The following is a 21623-nucleotide window of genomic DNA, read 5'->3' as shown; positions in this document are numbered from 1 at the left end:
CGTGCAATGGACGTACAGTGTAATACAGTCGGACGTGGAGAATAAAAATTAAAAATAGAGCAGAATTAGCTACATAATCTAGTTACTTAATTAAAAATACATTATGAAATGACAAGATCTGTGGTTACTTGAACGCACAAATGACAGTGTGCGATACATTAAGTTTACATGGTTGCGTTGCGGATAAGACCACTTCGAATTATTCAATCGATTTATACAAGGTCGTTACAAAGATGGGTGATACTGAATAACCCGCTCTTATACTACTACTGTGGTACAAATCTTGAGAAATTGAAGTTCACCAACTCCGTCCAACAAACTTTGAAGTTCAATGTTTGATTTGTTTTAATCACTCGTTTTGAAGGTTGATCGAGGTGCTTGTTTTGGTTCCCGACTGCTTCTCGCAGAGTTATCTATATTCGTTTACTTTCTAATAATACTGGTGTTTAACCTTCACTAAGCCAGACTTGTGATCATGCAGAACTAATTGTGGTACGTCACGCACATGCCCACAATTGTTTGTAGAACTGGTAATGCAGGCAATAAAAGTACATCAGCTGATTAATCTCAAAGCTTTTTAAATTAGCTTATGAACTCCAGAGATTCAGTTTGTTTTTAATAGTAATAATTGTTGCCTCGCTCTTTGTTGCATTTTTTTCACGACTGGTAATTCGAAACTATTTTTGATAACTTAGATAAAGAAGACTATCCAGTAATAAGGATAGTAGGTTAGTCAACCTGTGTTAATCCTGACAGATTGCCTTCCAGTGAAGGTTCAGTTTCCCCTTGAAAATGTTCGCTGATGGGGCTGATACCACCTGTTCTGTTTAAGCGTTCCAGCCACTGACTACTCGATGAGAAAAACGGGACCCCACTTTAAGTTTATTAGGTCGCAGTTTGTTTACCTTCTAGCTATGACCTCGGAGGTCATTAGTGCTGAAGAAAGCAAAGATATAAGACATATTAGCGCTGAAATCATAATCAAAGATACGAAATGCGGCAAGACTAATTTATGGATCGGTCAATCAGAACCGTGTTAGAGATTTCAAGGTTACGGTGTCAACTTCAGTGCTTAATGCTAACGTACGATCGATTCACAGGGAATTTTGTACAAAACGTGATAATTGAGAGGCTATGACAAATATAACGGCGAGTCTGTAATTTGTGGATGAATCAATCAGGTGTAAGGTAATCAATCTCGGATTTCAACGCGAGAGTTTTTCATGCATTTGTCTAAATAAATTTCTGGCATTATAGCTGATATCAGCTCGTGATGAAAACCCCATATTTAATTCCTAACTAAGGCAAATTACGAAAATTATCGCAAACTGGATGATAAAAGCACCAGAGCTTTTGAGACTTTATCATGACTCCAGAGGTCGACTATTCTGTAGCCATATGGATGATTTCCTCTACTTCATGCATTACGGTTTTAGAAACTCTGAACCTCTTTCTAACCTTGCAAAGTTTTTAAACCATGTATAAGAAGTGTATTCACTTTATTTTCTTGGTTTTGTGTAACACATTTTTACTCTATACTGACTATTTGCTGATTGGCTAATATTTCTTAAGGTTACTTAAGATTCGTTCAAAGGTCATCCATAAATTAGAGTCTTGCCAATTCGGAACATTTCCTCGTCAAAGCATTTGAATGCTCGACGAAGTGATCACCACTCACGAAAACCTTTGGGAGTAGCTACGTTGCAATGCGTAGTTGTTTTCAAGTCATGACTTATTATAACTCCTAAGTCTTTATGTTCTTGAACGCATGGAAGAGGTTTACCATCAATGATAACGATAGTAATTTCATCATTATCCACGTTAGGAGTAATTAATATCTTAAATCGTGTTTTCCTCTTTCACTTCAGTTGCACTTTAGTGCGGTATTAACTGTCTTAAAAGGCGCTTAAGTGTTCATAAAACTGCATGTATTCACTTTACTCAACAGTTTCAGTTTCAAAAAGACAGGAGGCTTGATGGCCTGACTGATAGTTTTATGGTTAAAACCCACTGAATTTGTTTTCAGTGCTGCATTTTCAAACTTGTAGCTTCAGGAATTGCTGTTAATGTTTTTAAATGCATTCAGAGTTGAATACTGACTATTTCTGTCCTCAACTAACTTGTCTTACCCTTCATTTTTTTTATGAATGATTAATTATCAGTTACGTTAACCTCGCAAGTCAGTGCCAGCTGGCGGACCTTATGAATGCATAAATAGATTTCATTTCTGACGTTTCTGTGTAAACGAGTATAACTACTGAGGGAACGACGGAGTCAAAGTAATTAATGGTATCTATACTTATGATCAATGTTTAGTGGTATGATGAGTGTTGTAGTCACACTACCTTGCATTTAAAATATTTATATTTCATACAAACATTCAAAGTATATTTTGCTTGTTTCTATAAAATTTTCACGAATGGATACTTCCTAAAAAGGAAACTGATCAAAGGTTGTAGTATACCGTCAACCAATAAGGGAATTCTCGGTTTTCTCTTTTTAGGATTTTTATCGGTGGTTTAGGTGAAAATATCCAGATCAGCATGTGCAGGTTTCGAAAGCGTATTTTCTTAGGGCTTGTTTATTGAATATATACTATGTTTTCGTCAATTTTACTCTCTTTATTGTTCTTTTCAGAATCTGCCTTACTGGGTCCCTGTAAATTTCTGTGGTTTCCATCATTTTCAGTTAATATTAATTAGTTCCCTGAAAAGATTATATTACAATCCAATGCACTCGTAATTTATAAAAATGGATCATGAATCTGGACATCTTAAAGGGCCTTCTTCATTGTTATCACCTGTATATTTGGAAGGAAAGAATTTAGTGAAAAACAAACTTTTAGATGAACCTTTCACTAAAACTTCATCAGCTTCCAATACACTTTCTTCGCTCTCATTAAATAACAAATCATTAAAATCATCCATCAGTCTATCATACACAAGTTCAGTCCTACATTGTGATCACGAAGTAACAGTCAGACCTAATGATAAGCATCATGTGGAGAGAAGAACAAGTGTTCCAAGTTCACTTAAATCAACTCCTATCGACTGGTTAAACGACGCTATAATCAAAATTTCAGATACTAGTTTTCAAAATATACTAGAATGTACGGTTGATGATTCTATGAAAAGCAATTCTATTCCTAATACATTTGGTAATTTACTGACATACGAACGCAGAGATACCTACAAACAGCTGAAAGTATGTGATTATACATTATTTAATGTATTCAAACTTGCAGCTAGAGTTAATTAGCTGCATATCCTCCTCTATAGTCGATGGCAGTCCATCTAAAGAAAAGAAAATTGTTTTGGGACAATCAATTCACTCTTGTATTGATAAAGATCCAGAATTTATACTTAAAGTACTTTATACATTTTTAAGAAACGTTAGATTTTAGGCAGCTTTGTATTGCCGTAGAGAGTTGAATATACGTACAACAACCAATATATTAATAGCTGTAATGAGCAGTCTCGATCTTTTATTAAGAAGTACTTTTCTTCTTGTATTCGCACACCGTCAGACTGGATAGAGGTTGCCGAATACTATGCAGTAAGTTAGAAAAATGTAATAATCTCTTTAAAGATGATAAGTGGCAATCTAAGTTTGAAAGGTATGCCAAAAGTCTTACGGAATAGTATGACATCAAAGTTCCTTGAATTTGATCAGTACCAACTTGGTAAGATGAGTTTCTATTTGCTAAATTCACTTTAACAGCTAAACATTCCAAACCCAGAGCAAGAGCTAATCGTTCAAAGAAATCGAAGGTAATTCGTTGTTTATTGGTTTGTGATCTTCCTTAGGCTCTGAAAAGAAGCCAAAGTGGTGTAGTAGTCAATACGGATATCGATGCCATTATATATAGATTGGCACACTCACCTCGTATATATTTTACAATAAAGGAGCTTATTCGTAGATTGCATATATCAAGGCCCAAGTTCAACGTTATGTGCGTTCTGGGAAAACCTTACCCATCGGATAGTACTGATTTTATTCGTATGGGACTGGAAGGAGATTGGGATTCATCTAAAGCAGGTACATGTATGAAGTTTCCTATTCCTGTTACATGGGAAACAGAATTATCAGTCAATGGAAACAATTCAGATTCTTGGTCAAAACTTATAAGTAAGTTCCGTAGTATGTTGAATATTTTTAGCACTTTAGGGAAAAACATAATAAAGAAAAACTTAAAAATGGTCTTGGTTTTTATCGGTAGTGTTGTTACATTCAGAAAAAAGCATTTATCTAATCATTACATACTGATTGATGTAATACACAATTGCAGAGTTACTCAGTTTAGTCTTTTATGAGTGAAAAATTCGCTAATAAGTATTCTAAATAATCATGCTACTAATATGTTTCCCATTCTACGCATTTTTGTTGTTAAATCGTTGGCATCTGAACAATAGTAATAAATATAATGTGAATCATATTTCAAGTACACTTCTATCAACTTAAATTTAAGGTACGCTTTCGGCATGTGGTCTGTAGATACTATTTATTTGTATAAACTGAAGCATGAAAACATCGAAATTCCTCCATTATATTTTGCATTGTCACATATAATATGATTTAGTTGTGATAACATTTTAATTTAGCTCGAATCGTTCATTGACTAATGTATGCTTTTCCTCCCTAACTTTACATTTAATTCCAGTTGTGTTCAAATCCTAGTTGCATCAAATGTTATTGACTTTCTAACACTATTAATAATTAAATACCTGTGATGCTTTAACATCTCAGTTCAATGGTTATGTCCTAGTCATTAAGTAAAATGGGGGCAAGCTGTTGTATTCTAGTCATTTCTCTGCATAAAAACTAAAGCTGCCTTGTGGCTTCAGCTAATAAATGCTTTCTGATTACCTGATAAGAATTAGTCATGAATAAACTTCATCTATGTATGTGATTAACGGTTCAAACTACCACAATATAAGTATTCGGACAGAGTGTATATATAGTGTGATCCTCTTAGGTCTCGTCCATTTTTTCACAATCATCAAGATATGAAATCAAGTACTGTATGACTTTGTCTTAAAATTGGTTCACACTAGCTGTAGTTTAAATAGTGTTAACAATAATTTAACCTATAATCTTCCCAATTTTGAGTTGACCATTTATTTCATTTGGTGTATCTGTATGATTGTATATTAAAATACATGGTATTTTATAAATTAACTTTTATTAACTATCATAGCTTTAAACAAAGTCCCACATATGGCGATGTTAAGAAATCTGCGCAATATTCTGATGTCCGATATTCAAGATGGTCTTCATGAGATAGTCTTAAAGAGGCTTACAGATCCTGTAAGTGATTTTATTATTTTAATCTTGTGTTTTACAACAGATTCTCGCATTGTTTCTTTCTAATCACGCAACATTACAGTTATTATTCTATAAAAAGCGTCTGTTTACCATAGACAGAATCAGAATGAATTGACTGATGTGGTACTTGGTCAGTTGTTATATATGAGGGTATATTTTATCTCAAAACAGTAAATTTCATACTGTAACAAAAAAGTTTTATTTAGGACTGTCGGCCAGTTATCTCTATCTTTTAAAACAATATTAAGTTATTAGTGAGTGTTTTATTAACGTCATTGTTATTACTAGCTCATCAGCTAGGTACAGGTTGGTACACTCGATTTAGAACTAGATTTCAAGTGTGACCCAGTGATATTATTAATCGTTTGCTCAGATTGAAGTCGGTAGGTTGGCGTTCGAAAAAATGACTTCGTGACCAAAAGTAGAGTGCTCAGTTGACTGATTCACCGCTCTGTTGTCAAGTATAGCATTGCAGCACCCTAATAATAATGCTTACTGAACATTTATGCATCTTTTTGAACAAAATTGTTTACCGTTTTGGGTGAGGAGTTGAAAAAATATCCTGAAAATTTAATGAATGTCATCACGTTGGTTAGGTTCTGTCAGTCGGTTAATTGTAAACAGCATAGGATCTAGTACAATTGTGTACATTGATACAAGTCATCACACTACACATAACGAAATGAAGACAGGGAGACAGATGGAATAAGTTAGCAAGATGATCAGCAAAGTTTGGGATATAATAGTAATTATCATTTGAATATAGAAATCTAAAAACGAAAGATGGATAGTTTGAGAGGGAAGAATAAAATTGAAGAATGTGGAACAATACGAATCTTATGATTTAGAGGTAGATACAGAATGAACTCTTGAACCAAATCATTTGTTTTCTGTGATCAAGTCTCTGGTTTTTACATTGTTCTCATCAGAAACCAAATTATGTTGAATAATGTATAATTTCAGTTTTTATCATAGTCACTAAGTCCAACAAAAATTAGTATATTTTCTGTTGTTTTTTAAATGCCTACAGCGTATTATTATAGAAGGGAAGCAGTTTCCGTTCCGTTATTTCTCGGCTTTTGATACTCTTGAAAAGTGTGAACGCAGATTAACTTTTCAACAATCTGTATACCGTGTCGAACGTAAGTAATGATTAATGTTTTTTTCAGAGTGTAAAGCTAGTTTAGTCAACCTTTTTAAAATGAGTATATGATTATGCTCAAATATCGGTAAATATTTTGAAACTTTACTTTCGAGTTCATTTCTATTAGTTATTTGGATCCCATTGCACAAGTTAGTGGCTATCTGAACTTAGTAGCTAGGTGGATAACTCGACAGCGTTTGGAGTGAATGGTACTGGGTTCAAGCCCAGTAGTGAACATCAACTCGAGGATGCAGGTACATCCATCTAACGAATCGCAAGGAGGACGAAATATGTGCCATGGATTCCACTGCTAATATTTATTTTCGAGGGTTTTTAAAGTTATCTAGTTGTTAAGCGATAGTTTAGTGGATAAGGCGCTCAACGTTCAGTCACTAAATTCCAGGTTCACACTCTGCTTCAGCTACATTGATAGTAACATCATTAGCTTCCACATTTTTAGTGTGGGCCATACCCGAATACCTGGTAGTTAAGTTAATTTACGTATTGCATAGCTGTATTTACGTGATTAAAACATCCCGTCACTGGTTCGGACTCCACCCAACGTAATTTAATTTTGAAAGACAGCTGGCATCACTAATGTTTAAACAAACAAAGGAAGCAGATAAACTCGTACTTAACAACTGTGTTATATCAGAACACGTACATATGTGACTTTTTGTATTTGAATTGCAATAAGCTGGTAATTGCGTCCTAAATCCCTTGTACGTCACTTATTTTCCGTCCTAATTTTACCGAATGTAGTTTAGAATGTTTATTACTAGATAGCTCATGAAATAGATGAGTGTTCTACGTGTTTTGACAATTTTCAACCTTATCAATTTAGGTTTTATCGGATTCACCGTGAAAAGTTACATTATCATTAAAAGTGATTATCCTTTTAAAGCTTCTCGATTACATTCAATTGTAGTCTTTAACATTAATATCATATTACTTATACTGAATTGATTAAATCCACTGTATAAGTTAGAGCATGCCAGCTGATTAACAATTCGTATTGGTTTAGTGGTTAAACCATTCGGCTTACAGTTACTTGGCCACTAGCTCGAACCTATTTCAGTATACCACCGCGATAGTACTACTGGCTATCATACAACTAAAGTATGGTTCAAAGCCAAATGTATAAAGCTTGTGTGCTTGTGAAATGTAGTTACATTGTGTGTTGTTTTGTGACTGTCTCCCATGTGTGCTGTACATGGTATATGGATGTTTATCAACTTTAGTGTATCTACACGACTGTATTTGCATGCATGTCCATTGCTTTTATCTAGTTGGTGAAATATATTATTCTGATATTTTGAAAACACTGTTGAATCATATCATATTGTAATTTTTTCGTCGTTCAGTGATTCAGTTATTAAAGTCATTGTATAGAATTGAAGTAAGAAATTTAACATAACGGGAATCCCTATGGGTTCCCGTTATTCTTCTTCTTCACTGTAATCTTGTTTATTTCAAAAAACCTTTGTTTTACTGTTCTCACAGTTATACAAGTAATGAAACGTAAGAAAAAAACACCTAGGGTATTGAAAAAATCGGAATGGTTAGCGAAACACTTGAGATTGTTTACCGGAAAGTAAGATTTCAGTTTATATTTTTTATGATAAGAAATCTCTTGTTTGTTGTACTTCTAATTAAAAGTTTTTATAAGTTTCAATCAGCCTTTTAACAAAAGGTATTGTACTCATCGATTTTCACTGTATTGTATGTTTTTTGAGATAACAAGTATTTATTTATTGAAGTAATATGTGCATTCTAGTAAGCCAAAGTACATTAACATTGAAAATATTCTGTTAGATGATTAGAGTTAGTCAACTACTAACCTATCTTCCGTGCTAGTCAACACATACCAGATGATTGATACTCCATATATGATTCAAATTTGCTTCGATCAGTGTAGCAATCAAAGAGAAAGCCATCAAATTACCTTGGAAGGAAGCATATGTTCCTCTAATACTGAACATAGGTCTTGGTTTTGGATGTATCCAAAAATAAATACTATATTTTGAGGCTTCCTGTCGATCATCACCGAATAGTCAACATTAGACACAGTGTATCGCTATATTGAATCAATTAAACTTGATCAAAAGTCGATCAGGGATGTGGGCTAGACATAAGAAAACTTAGCTTTATAGAAAACTCTTTTCATGTGATATCGTTTTGAAGTTCAAGTAAGCCTATTATCGGATATTGAATCTTTCTGTAAAATGTTAGTATTTAATGTTTCCAGTCAACATTTTAAACTCATGTCCATTAATTGAAAGATCATTGCTAATGAATCTGTTAATATAAAAATTTTGTTCACTTCTCAACCTTCCATCTGTTGTATTTGTTAATGTGTTATAATCTCTTTCTCACGGTTATAACCCAGCTATTCCTATTGTTTAGTATTCTTGGACACCAAATCACTCGACAAGACCCCAAATCAGAACACGGTTGAACAGGAAAGAGATTATATTCCAAATAACAAGGTTAGATGGAAGCAAGAAGCAAGTAAGGAGCACAATAGGGAAAACGTTAGTATATTTATAGTTTCTACATGAGAAGATTCTAGAGTATTCTCCAAGTATCGACTAGTACTGACTGGATAAGAGTGCACTAAAGCAATCGTGCATTGAGCATGCTTTAATCCAGTTTATGTCCCGCTAACATAATGCTTTATTTCTTTCGATTTATTTATAGAGTTTCAGTTGACAGTCAAAAAATTCCATAGTATTCTTTCTTGTGATTGTCAATCACTTGACTAGTAATGATGATTATAATTTATAGTACAGTAAATCCAGCACAAAATGCAACTAACAGTATTTAAACTGTAATTTACAAAAGTTTTAAAAAAGATTTTTGGTATCATCCTCTACTCATGGTGTTAATTTAAGAGTTAATCAGTCAGTGAGTTCTAAGCAATATTGAACTTGGCATATACATGAATCAGTCTAAGATATTTCACAATATATGTGCACACAGCAAGATCAAATTATGAAGATGAACACTAAAGTAGCAGTATCAGTAGTATCATTGACATCAGTGTTAGTGATAAGAGAATAAATTTACGTGATAGCAAGTATGAAATATTTTTGAAATTCATAATCTAAGGATAAACAAAATATGAATAAATTTACTCCATTCCTTGATTTTGGATCATATTAAACAACGTCTTCAATCATTAGACCCAAATTATCGTTATTTTAATGTATGAATTATTTGCCTAAAACATAATATTTTTATTTTATGTATTTGTGTTGTAAAAAGGTGGCTCTTTTGCAATCACAACACTTTGAACCGATATAAAAATGCGTTAAATACCGCTTTAGAATTATCAATGAAGCATAATTTGCCACCAATATGTGGTTCAACATTAATTATATGTTCTACTAGTAAATATGTCAATCCTTCTAAAAATAGATCATCGAAATCTTATGTAAGTAAACTTATTCCCATTAGATTAGTTATATATTCATTATTTATTCACATCGATTGATCCTAATGTTTTGGATTCTGGATAAAATTTTATGTTTTTCGTTATTTCTTATTTTCATAATTGAAGTTTTTTTTATCAGTCTGCATTTACATGAGTGCACTGTCAGTGGGTGCCTCCGTGTTATTTATAGTTATTATATATTCGTATTGTTGAATGGAGATGTAGTGGGTGTTACTCACAAGATTGTATGTAGTATGTAGCGGAACGTGGTATCGAAGTTTACACAGTTGTTAGACGGAGTGTAGAGTGATAATAGAAGTTCATGCAAATTATTGATTTTTTAAATATCAATATGATCGTGTTGAGGCATACTGATTAGTCGTTTCTTATTCAATCAGCTCTAGCGAATACTTGGAGAATACTCTGGAATCTTCTTGTGTAAAATTATACATATACAACGTTTTTCTTATTGTCATTCCTACTTTTATCCAACCTGTTTTATTTAGAATATAATTACGTTCCTGTTCAGCTGTGTGCTTTTTTCTGAACTTGTCGAGTAGTGTCCAAAGAGATAAGAGTGGCTAGGTCGTAATAAAAGAGATCATAACACCAGTAATAACAAACTAATTTCGACGTTAAAAATGTGTCTTTTACTAATCATTATTTATTTTCTTAATAGATACAAATTCTAGGTTTCCTTCTTGGCGCAATGTGTACGTCGATATGTGAAACACCTACAACCTATGTTACAGTTGATGATCAATACAATTTAACCCCAATTGAAGTTGTATTCAGAGAAAAACGGACTTTAAATAATGGCGACTCGAAACATAACGAATCTCTATCTAAACATAAAAATATGGGCATTCTAGAAAGAACAAAGCAAATGTATGAAACACGTGGTGTAAGTTTCAAATTTTGTGCTTCGATGTTATTTCCCAAATGTGTGTGTTGAAATAAATTTCGTTGTTTGTTTTTGGTTAAGAAAAAAGTGAGCTCACAAACGGTTTATATTATATGAGTCGTTTCGATCACTTAGTTGCGTTCACAGTTACTTTTATCAGTTTTCAGCAAGTTGACTTAGATGTTATATTGAGACTCTTTTACTTACAGTGAAACTACAGAGTGATTCGAGTAGACGACCCAGTAAGCATAACCATCAGGAATGCCTATTCACACTTAATGTATTATTCATGATTCCCCTCCCCCAAACTCACAATTATGGCGAAGATAAGTAAGAGCCAAGAATATATTTACTTCTGTTATCGATTATAATGTAGTTGGGGAATAAGTAGGTATTCATAAATTTTCATTGTGATCACGAACCAACATTAGTTAGATAATCACTGAAAAATAGAGAGTATTAGACTGTTGTTTCGTCCTGGCGTGGAACTCTTCAGTAATGTACATAATAATTCGATATGATCTTGATAGTCAATTGTTTTTTCAAAGTGATTTCATGGTTTGGGACTTTAGTTTCTGCACGCAGTATAATGAGATTCTTATTTCTTCTTTATTTATTTGAACACATAAATATTGGTACAAGAGAGCGCCAATATATATGCGCCACACAAACGAGAATTCGAAGAGAAAGAAAAAAAGGTAAGGAGCGTGAAAAAACAAACAAAAAGAGAACAATAACGAAGAGGTTGGTGTAAGGTAGTGTAGTTATAATAATAGTAATAATGTGGGAACGGAAAGGTACAATCAGAAGAAATCTTTCAGTTAAGGGAGACATAACCACTTTTTATGAAGAAAGTAAAAGAAGGTTACAGCAAGATCACCACTGGCTTCTATTCTGAGCCATATCTGATAACGTCTCTAGCCACTGTGTAGCACCATCTCTCGGACCCCAACCAGGGAGTCGTGAAGGACCAACAGTAGCCAGTCCATTGCAGATTTCTTTCATACCACGACACCATGTCATGCACTGACCACCTCTCCGCTTCTTCCAACCAGTCCCAGAGTCGGCAAATAATGCACGACGTGGAATTCTCTGGGACGACATTCGGAGAACATGTCCAAGCCACCGAAGTTGTAGATCCAACCTTTTACAACGAGACTAACATCACGAAGGCGCCAAAGATGGCCCAGATTGGCATAAGCCGCTCTGGCTTTCACTATACGTGCATTGATCTCATTACTCACACCCCCACCGGCACTTATGCAGCTACCCAGATACACGAACTTCTCGACTACTTCTATCTGCTCACCATCCAGGGTGAGTACAGGATTGGAATCCTGCCAGTCTTGTAGAAGTACTTTGCACTTGGAAGGTGCAAAGCACATACCATACCTACGGACACTGATTGCCAACTGATTAAGTGCGGATTGCATGGCTTGGGCATTATCGCACAGTAAGACAATATCATCCGCATACTCAAGGTCGAGAAGTCTTTCTCCAGGCAACAGATCCACACCACCATTACTTACATCCATCAGAGCTGTTTCCAGAATGTCATCGATGGCAAAGTTGAGGAGGAATGGGCAACCCTGCCTAACCCCACTACTCGAATGGAACAATGGAGAGAGGTGGTTGTATGCCCTCACTCTGCCTGAGGTGTTTGTATATAGGGCTTTTAGGATGTTAATAAACTTCTCAGGCACACCCTTCTTCAATAAACAATCCCAGAGAACAGTCGTGTCCAACGAATCGAAGGCAGCCCTGATGTCAAGAAACACTCCGATTGTTGGCCTTTGATAAGTATGGCGGTGTTCTAACATTTGTCGGAGGGTGAAGATATGATCAATGCATCCTCGACCGGAACGAAACCCAGCCTGCTCCTCGCGAGTCAATCTTTCTCGAGTTTTGAACAACCTACGAAGTATGACGGAAGCCAATAGCTTGGACGCAATCGGAAGTAGACTTATCCCCGATAGTTGTTGCAGGAACGACGTGAACCCTTTTTAATGATAGGGACAACTATCGACTCATTCCATGACGTTGGGACACTCTGTAGTTCCCAAACCTTTGTAAACAACGTCGTCAATTCCTTAGTCAAAAATTAACCACCATCTTTAAAAAGAGCCGGAGGTAAGTCATCTGGGCCAGGTGATTTGTAGCGCTTCAAGAGTTGGAGTTCCTTGCGGACTTCCGCCTCATTTGGTGGATCAGTCGTCACCGGCCATGGAGGGCAGGGCAGTCTGACCGATGTTGCCGGAGCAGCAGGCCAGTTGAACTGCCCTTCGAAAAATTCTGCCCACCGTCCAAGACGTCGATGGATGTTAGTGATTGGCATCCCATCATCCTCGCAGATTGTTTCACTCACAAAAGACTTCTTGCTGCCAGTGGCTCGGATGAGCTGGAAGAGCTTCCGGTAGTTACCAGATGCAGCTGCTGCTTCCAGCTCATTAGCACGCTTCGACCACCAGGCTTCTCGGTCCTTACGCAAGCTTTGCCCAATTTCCTTACGTAACATCCTTCGTTTATGGTCAAACTCACGGTCACCCGGAGTAGATCGACGGACTTCAATGAGTTGTAAGGAGCCTGAAGAAACCCAGTGCTTATAAGCGGGACGTTCCGCAAACCCACAACTGACTGTACCCGCCATTTTCATGGCGTCATGCAGTTGCAACCAATGCTCATCTATACTTTTCGGTGGAATGGTAGCTAGCCTAGAAGCTAGCTCGTTTCGATAATTAGTCGCAATAGAAGTTGCAACCAACTTGCTAACATCAATCTGTTGGTGGCGGTCACTTCGTTGTCTACTGAAAAGTAAGGTAAGATTGGCTCAGACCAAGGCATGGTCAGAGTCCAGATAGGTACTCCAAAAGGAGCGGCAGTCTTGTACACAACCACGCCAGCGGTAGCTGATTGAGATGTGATCAATCTGAGTCCAGGCTTGGGATGCAGAAGGAGGACGCCAGGTAGCACATCGGCGATGACTGTGCCAAAAGTTAGTGCTAGCCAGAAACAGGTTGTGTTCTGTGCAAAGTTGCAGTAGACGGTCCCCGTTATCTGACCTGCGACCAACGAGTCCTCATCGGCCACCTAAACGACTCTCTTTTGTGCCTAGACGCCCGACCTGAGCATTCAAGTCTCCGGCTAGCACTACAATATCTGTCGAACGCACTTTCTGCAGATGAACAGATAACTGGTTGTAAAACATCCTTGATTGGATCCGGGCTGCATTCTGTCGGGGCATAGGCGGAGATGACGAAAAGACATCGTTTCTCACGCCGATTTCTTCTCACTTTGATGGAACTTTCTAATCTAACAGCACATAACCGACTGTTAATGGGGATCCAATCGACTAGTGCTGCCTCAGCTCCAGCGCTTAGTGCGACACCAACGCCAGCAAGACCAGACGAAGATGCCACAGGTTCCCCGGATAAGCGCACGTAAAACAAGCTTTTCGAAGCGACAGATGAAGATCGAATTTGCAGTACTTCGCCAGAGTCTTGAATCCAGGTCTCGAATAGACAACAAACATCAAAATTAAGACTTTCCAAAGACAAAGCCAGCCCTATCTGTTGTCCGACCTGCATAAGTGTGCGAACGTTGAAGGCAGCCAGTTTGATTGGTGCACGTAGTCTCAGAAAAACTGCTTCAGTACACATATTCAGTGGAAACATACAACTTTCAACCGGACACTGACTCGAGAACGTTTAGATACAGTCGAATTTCCACCAAAGACGAGCCGCTGTATAAGTATGGAAGAGGGTGAATAATGTGGTAAATAATAATAATAATAATAATAATAATAATAATAATAATAATAATAATAATAATAATAATAATAATAATTTGAATCATTTGATTGTTATTCGAAGCGAGGAAAGTAGTTTCCATAGATATAAAGAGTTCATCATTTGCGTGTGGGCTGCGATACTGCCCGAGTGCCCAGACCGAAGCAGGTGGTTATCTTAGGGGGCCACACCCCGAGCCTTTGACCTAAAGGTTTAACCCACAAGGCAGTGGAGCATCGTAAGGAGATGCAGTCCCATGGTAGCCGGTGACCGAAAATTGGTTCATACGCCATTTGTTCCCGCAGGATACTGGAGCCCATGTGCACCATTGGTTTGGAATCCGGTTAAAGCGCCGGACATTCGCTTTTCGTCCTGTCATTTTTGTAAACAACACTCCCGCCACGAGAAGGCAGTGAGTAGGACTTCCCTGTCAGAGGCTATATACGCGTGGCCATGTGAGGGCATTTCGAGAGGGAGAGCGGACTCTCCCCACTCTCGGTCGTACCAGGGCATTCAAAATGTATATATGTAGAAAAGTATGTTGCTTTGTTGTTAGCCCGTTTTCTTTTCTTTTCCTACAAAAAAAAGATGTTAATACAATAAGCTTTAAAATGATCTCTTTTGTTTACCAGTCACTTATATCTACTCCAGTTACGACAGTTTTTGAGAAACTCTATGCTTATCGGAAGCAGGTACGTACACCTATTTAATGAAGAATACTTTTTAAAATATTTCATTTGATATCTGACTGAAATATAAAATGGAATTATTTTCATTCCTTAATTACAAGGCAGAATGTAATTATATATCTTTTTTTCCTCTTAATAGAGATACACTATGCAAGAGGAGATTATCTAACAGTTATCAGTATAAATTTCAGATGATTGAGTGTAATAGTTAACTTACACGTATTTATTTCTTCAATCAATTTGTTATTATTAAAAAGAAAGAATAGTTGAAATCATGAGTCAATTGAAGCTAGAACACCATGGAAAACCTGGAAGCACTGGACGGCCGTTTCGTCCTAGTATGAGACTCCTCAGCAATACGCATTCACCATTCCGCACATCGCGAGATCTGAACCCATGACCTATCAGTCTCGTGCCAGGCGCTCAACCAACTAGACCACTGAGCCGGCATCCAATGTTGTTGATGTCTAACCTCAACCAATCCACGAAATTGCGCGACCGTCTTCCGTTGTACTGAGGTAGACACCTGTTTCTACCCGACACGGATTAGCTCCATTGGTGTGAATATAATATGTAATAAGGGGGGTGTTATCAAGGTAATTACGATAAACGAATTGGGAATGATGGATGTGAAGATTAAGATAGAGGTAATAAAAAAAGAGGGGGTAAGATGTTTATAATATTCAGTTTAGGTATCCGGTGATCCAGTTGTGGGTTAAGGTAAATATAGAGGCTGGCTATACTTTTTCTGTATACATAAGTTTGGTTTTCTGGAGTCGATCCAGATGGCTTCGGCTATGTAGAGTAACCGTAGTTTATCTTCTTGAGGTAGATATTTTGGAAATTGATATCAAACAGAGAAAGCTTCCTTTATTTTAATACATACTTTATTTTGACCTTTGTAAAATATTATAATTATGGAGAGCCTGATGATGAAGTTATTGAAAAAAAAATTGTTCGCTCAAATATTCTTTACTTTTGAATATTCTATGAGGATTTTTATTCTAATTAGTTGAATGTTCAATCCTAAATTTTTGAAGCTATGCATTTAAATCTCTATTCAGCATTATTTCTTTATCGATTTAAATCAGTTGTTCTCATTCTACACTACCATAGATTTGTTACTTTTACCGTCGTAAATGAATCTTCATTATAGTTTCTATCTATTTTCAATTGATTATTCTTCATCAATTTTTATTTGTATGCGTCCGTTGATTATCATACATTTCACATGCAAATATTTGAAGATTTTATTTGCATACCTTTATTTTTCGTTAGATTTATACTCCTTTTCAAAAATCGGTATTTTGTTTACTTAATTACGCCTGTTACTCTTAATGGAGCATAGACCGCCGACCAGCATTCTCCAACTCACTCTGTCCTGGTCCTTCTTTTCTAGTTCCATCCAATTCCTGTTCATTTTTCTCATGTCTATTTCCATTTCCCGGCATAATGTGTCCTTTGGTCTTCCTCTTTTCCTCTGACCTTCAGGATTCCATGTGAGGGCTTGTCTTGTGACGCAGTTAGGTGCTTTCCTCAATGTGTGTCCTATCCACTTCCAGCGCTTCTTTCTGATTTCTTCCTCCGCTGGGATCTGGTTTGTTCTCTCCCACAGTACGTTGTTGCTAATAGTGTCCGGCCAATGGATCTGAAGTATTTTGCGTAGACAATTGTTAATAAACACCTGTATTTTCTGGATGATCGTTTTCGTAGTTATCCAGGTTTCTGCCCCATACAGTAGAACTGTCTTAACATTTGTATTGAAAAATCTAACCTTTGTGTTGGTTGACAGTTGCTTCGAGTTCCAGATGTTCCTCGGTTATAAATATGCTGCTCTTGCTTTGCCGATCCGCGCCTTCACATCTGCATCAGACCCACCATGTTCATCAATGATGCTGCCCAAAAATATAAGGTTTTTACATCTTCCAAATCTTCTCCGTCAATTTTGATTGTATTGGTGCATACTGTGTTGTATCGGTAAATCTTGCTTTTCCCTTTGTGTATATTGAGACCTACTGCTGCTGAGGCTGCCGCTACATTGGTCGTTTTCTCCTGCATTTGTTGTTGTGTGTACGATAGAAGGGCCAGATCATCTGCAAAGTCTAGATCGTCTAGCTTCATCCTAGCTGTCCAATGTATCCCATGTTTCCCCACAGATGTTGACGTCTACATGATCCAGTCGATCACCAGGAGAAAGAGAAAAGGTGAGAGTAAGCAACCTTGTCTGACACCGGTCTTTATTTCGAACGACTTTGTCAACTGCCCTCCATGCACAATTTTGCAGTGTAATCCATCATAGAAATTCTGTATGATATTGACTATCTTCTGAGGCACGCCGTGGTGTCGAAGAAGCTTCCATAGTGTTGTTCTGTCCACGCTGTCAAATGCTTTTTCGTGGTCAATGAAGTTGATGTAGAGTGATGAATTCCATTCAATTGATTGTTCCACAATGATCTGTAGAGTTGTGATTTGGTCTGTACACGATCTATTCTTACGGAATCCTGCCTGTTGGTCACGAAGTTGGGCGTCTACGGGGTCCTTCATCCTGTTTAACAATACCCTGTTGAAGACTTTTCCTGGTATTGAGAGAAGAGTGATGCCCCTGTAGTTATCACATTTGATAAGATCACCTTTCCTTAGTATTTTGATCAGAAGTCCTTCTTTCCCGTTTGTTGGTACTTGTTCTTCATCCCAAATCTTATTGAAGAGAATGTGGAATATCCTTGCGCTTGCCGCTACGTCTGCTTTCAACGCCTTTGCTGGAATGTTGTCTGGTTCTGCTGCTTTGCTACTCTTGATTTGTCTGATGGTCATGCTGATTTCTTCAACTGTTGGTGGGCCCAAATTGATTGGGAGGTTCGTGGGTGCTGCTTCGATATTGGGTGGTTTCAGTGGAGCTGGTCGATTCAAGAATTCTTTGAAGTGTTCTACCCACCTGTTTCCTTGTTCTTCAACGTTGGTGTTTACCTCGCCTTCCTTGCTTTTCACTGGTCGTTCTGGTTTGCGGCGATTTCCAGAGAGTTTCTTTGTCGTGTCATACAGTTGTCTCATGTTTCCTTCACTTGCAGCCTTTTCCGCCGTCGTTGTTAAATCTTCCACATATTTACGTTTGTCAGTTCTGATGCTCCTGTTCATTTGCTTGTTTACTTCTGTGTATTCAGCTTGTGACTTGGCTTTTTCTGCTCTTGTTCGACTGGTATTGATTGCTGCCTCCCTGTTCCTTTTTTCTTGAGTCTTATCCAGTGTATCAACAGTGATCCATTCCTTGTGATGGTGCTTCTTGTGGCCCAGGACCTCATGACATGTTGAAGTGATTGCCTCTTTGATTCGCTCCCAGTTGTTCTCCATAGTAGTTCCTTCACCATTGAGTAGATCGTGAAAGGCCTGGAACTTATTGCTGAGGACTATCTTGAATTCGTTGGGTTTGTCAGTATCCTGAAGAAAGGCCGTATTGAACTTTCGTGATGTTGTCCACCCCGTTGTCCAGTGTTTCTTGAGTTTCAATTTCATCTTGGCAACCAGCAAGTGATGGTCTGATGCTATATCAGCTCCTCTCTTGGTTCTCACGTTTTCCATCGTCCTCCTGAACTTTTTGTTGATGCAGATATGGTCGATTTGTTTTTGTGTAATGTGATCCGGTGAAGTCCATGTGGCTTTGTGAATGCGCTTATGTGAGAATACAGTTCCGCCTATGACCAGTTTATTGAGGGCACATAGATTTGCAAATCTCTCACCATTTTCGTTTCTTTCTCCCAGTCCGTGTCGTCCCATGATGTCTTCATATCCAGTGTTGTCCATTCCAACCTTGGCATTGAAATCTCCCATCAGAATGGTGAGGTCCTTTGTTGGGCACTTCTCGATGACTGACTGCAACCTATAGTAGAATTGATCTTTAGCGTCTTCATTGTAGTCGTTGGTAGGCGCATAGCATTGGATGATGCTCATTAAAATGCCCTCTTTCTTTGTTTTGAACGAGGCTTTGCTGATCCTTGGTCAATGAGATTCCCATCCTATAAGTGCATTTCGCGCGTGTTTAGACAGCATCAATGCAACTCCTTGTGTATGTGGTGCATTTTCTTCTTCATGGCCGGAGTATAACAGAAGCTACCCCGAAGCTAGTCGTTGTTGTCCAACTTGTGTCCAATGTGTTTCACTGATCCCAAGTACCTCTAGGTTGTATCTTCTCCTTTCTGCAGCAATTTGGAAGGCTCTCCCGGTGTCCCACATTGTAAGAGCATTCCATGTACCTAAATAAATGGTCGCTCTTGTTGTCAGAAGGGGCATCGGCCTCGTAACTTCCGAACGAATTCGGCTTTCATCATGAGGCGTCATAATTCTTCTAAATGAAGACCTTCTGACTCCCAGACCAGAGTTTAAAAGGTTTGAATAATTTTTTCTGGTTAGCTTTTTTAGCGAGTTAGTTTTCTACGGGATGGGGACGCTAACCCCATGCCCAACCCTCCTCCTTTATCCGGGATTGGGACCGGCAGTAGCCCCCGGAGGGACTCCAGACGGAATCTCGGCTCTCTGAGCTAAGATCATGTGTAGTGTGTATTTTGTTTACCTAAATGTTATATATTGGTTAATGGTTTGCGGATTTTTTTGTTTCAGTTTGATAAAATTGTTATCTTTGGCGATTGTCATAAGGAAATTGTTGATTATGTTATAAATTATCGGACATACGTTGGGCCATTGAAAGCAATCTGGGGAAATTTGAGTGGTGAAGACATATGGTAAGTATTCATTACTTGGTATTTGATTTACGTAGTTAGTTATTGTAATTTCATGAGATAAGTATTTTTATCATTGACCTTTAAAACACGTACAAATGTGAATGACCTTGTTTAACAGTGAATTCCTTCATTATTTATTCATTTCATTCCCATAAAACATGGTACAACTGGGTATAAAAAGTAACATACACCATAGAATTCATAATTTTTATGTGTACGCTGAGAAACTTCTCAGGCCCCAAAGTGAAACCGGTGGTTTTCTTAGTGCTATGTTTGAAGAAGTTACGAGATCACCTAAATCGGCGAACGGAACGAAGGCTCAGCGTCACATTGGCAAGATAAGCTAACTATTCCGATGCGTCCCAGACCAACTAACTAGAGGTAAAAGTCCAGGTTCAGATGAGGGAAAGTATATTCCACAACTTAAGCGTATATATACAGCATAAAAATGTCTTTGGGAAACGTCACAAAATAACATACTAAAAGAGACAACGAACCAATGACATTTAGGGTCCTTGCAAATGGGAGAAATAATCTGAAAGTAAGAATGAGCGCTTCTGGCGCGAAAATAAGAAATTCGAATTTCCAAAATTAAAAAATTACAAAATCTTGACGTTTATCAAGCGAGTTCTGGGGATCTAGCAGGTTGTCGAGCTTTTGACCCAAAGATTTAACCTGAAAGGTAATGGCGTGACATCAAGCGTTAATGTTCCGTGGTATCTGAGGATCATGATAAATTAGTATATTATTCGTTCCCTCATAATCATGGGACTCGTGTAAACTATTTGTTTGGAATCTCAGGGTTTGTTAACTTCTCTAGATGAATCCTATGTATCCAGCCTAATACTTCAAGCTCAGACGTTTTATTTTTTACCTCACTTTGGCGAGGAACATCCCTTACACATGTAGGTAGTGAGTGGGACATTTGTGTCAGATACTATAAATGTGTGACCATGTGGAGAGGGGGAGTGGGATCTCTCTACCGTCAAATTTATCAGGGCATTTGGATGCCATCACCAAGAATTGAAAGAAAAAAATAATATATTTGTAATATCCCAATGAGTAGAAAATTACATTTTCTGACGTTTCGTGACTTAGTGCAAGTCACCTCTTCAGAGAATAAAAATGTACAAATGTATCGGAGGTAAACTCAACATGAATAATAATATGCTTAAAATCAACCGAAATGATAATGTATGAAAACATTTAGATCATTGTCATAGGTTTTCAATCCTCTTTACCTAGGATATTTAACAAGTGGTTTTACTTATCAAGTCCTAATTCACAGCACCTTCTTGCCCATGTCCTCTTTCCGAATTACTCTTCTGTTTATCAGCATCCTGTTTTTTATTTTAGTCAGTATCTCAGTACAGACAAAACGTCTCACTCATATGAGTTAATGCTGGTTCACATCCTCATCGAGGATCGGTTTTCTCTTCGCGTCTAGTTTTACTGTTACGTTGTTATATTGGTTCTACTGATTGCGAACAATGTTTGAAGGAGTCCTCTAATCTAATAGCTATAAAATTCTAATATACTTTAGTTATGGTGATCATTTTTGTTGTGGTTGAGCATATATGGAACTGTTTTTTAATAAACTTGACTTT

At 37.3% G+C, this 21623-nt stretch overlaps 1 protein-coding gene across 1 annotated transcript in view; it reads left to right on the top strand.

Annotated features, from left to right (window-relative positions):
- Positions 1–363: 363 nt before the first annotated feature.
- Positions 364–21623, top strand: part of MS3_00004992 (uncharacterized protein) — a 69552-nt gene continuing 48292 nt past the window's right edge. Inside the window, exons 1-14 of the mRNA XM_051212993.1 lie at positions 364–492; positions 2638–3204; positions 3245–3367; positions 3404–3555; positions 3589–3682; positions 3721–3770; positions 3807–4128; positions 5198–5307; positions 6356–6467; positions 7973–8063; positions 9737–9905; positions 10585–10809; positions 15227–15286; positions 19895–20016. The gene's annotated coding sequence lies outside the window, so the exon portion shown is untranslated. The remainder of the gene's footprint in view (positions 493–2637; positions 3205–3244; positions 3368–3403; positions 3556–3588; positions 3683–3720; positions 3771–3806; positions 4129–5197; positions 5308–6355; positions 6468–7972; positions 8064–9736; positions 9906–10584; positions 10810–15226; positions 15287–19894; positions 20017–21623) is intronic.

The sequence above is a fragment of the Schistosoma haematobium genome, chromosome 3 (assembly GCF_000699445.3).
Source record: "Schistosoma haematobium chromosome 3, whole genome shotgun sequence".
Taxonomy (NCBI): Eukaryota; Metazoa; Platyhelminthes; class Trematoda; order Strigeidida; family Schistosomatidae; genus Schistosoma; species Schistosoma haematobium.
Note: the sequence above shows the minus strand (reverse complement) of the source record. Positions and strands in the feature narration are given on the sequence as shown.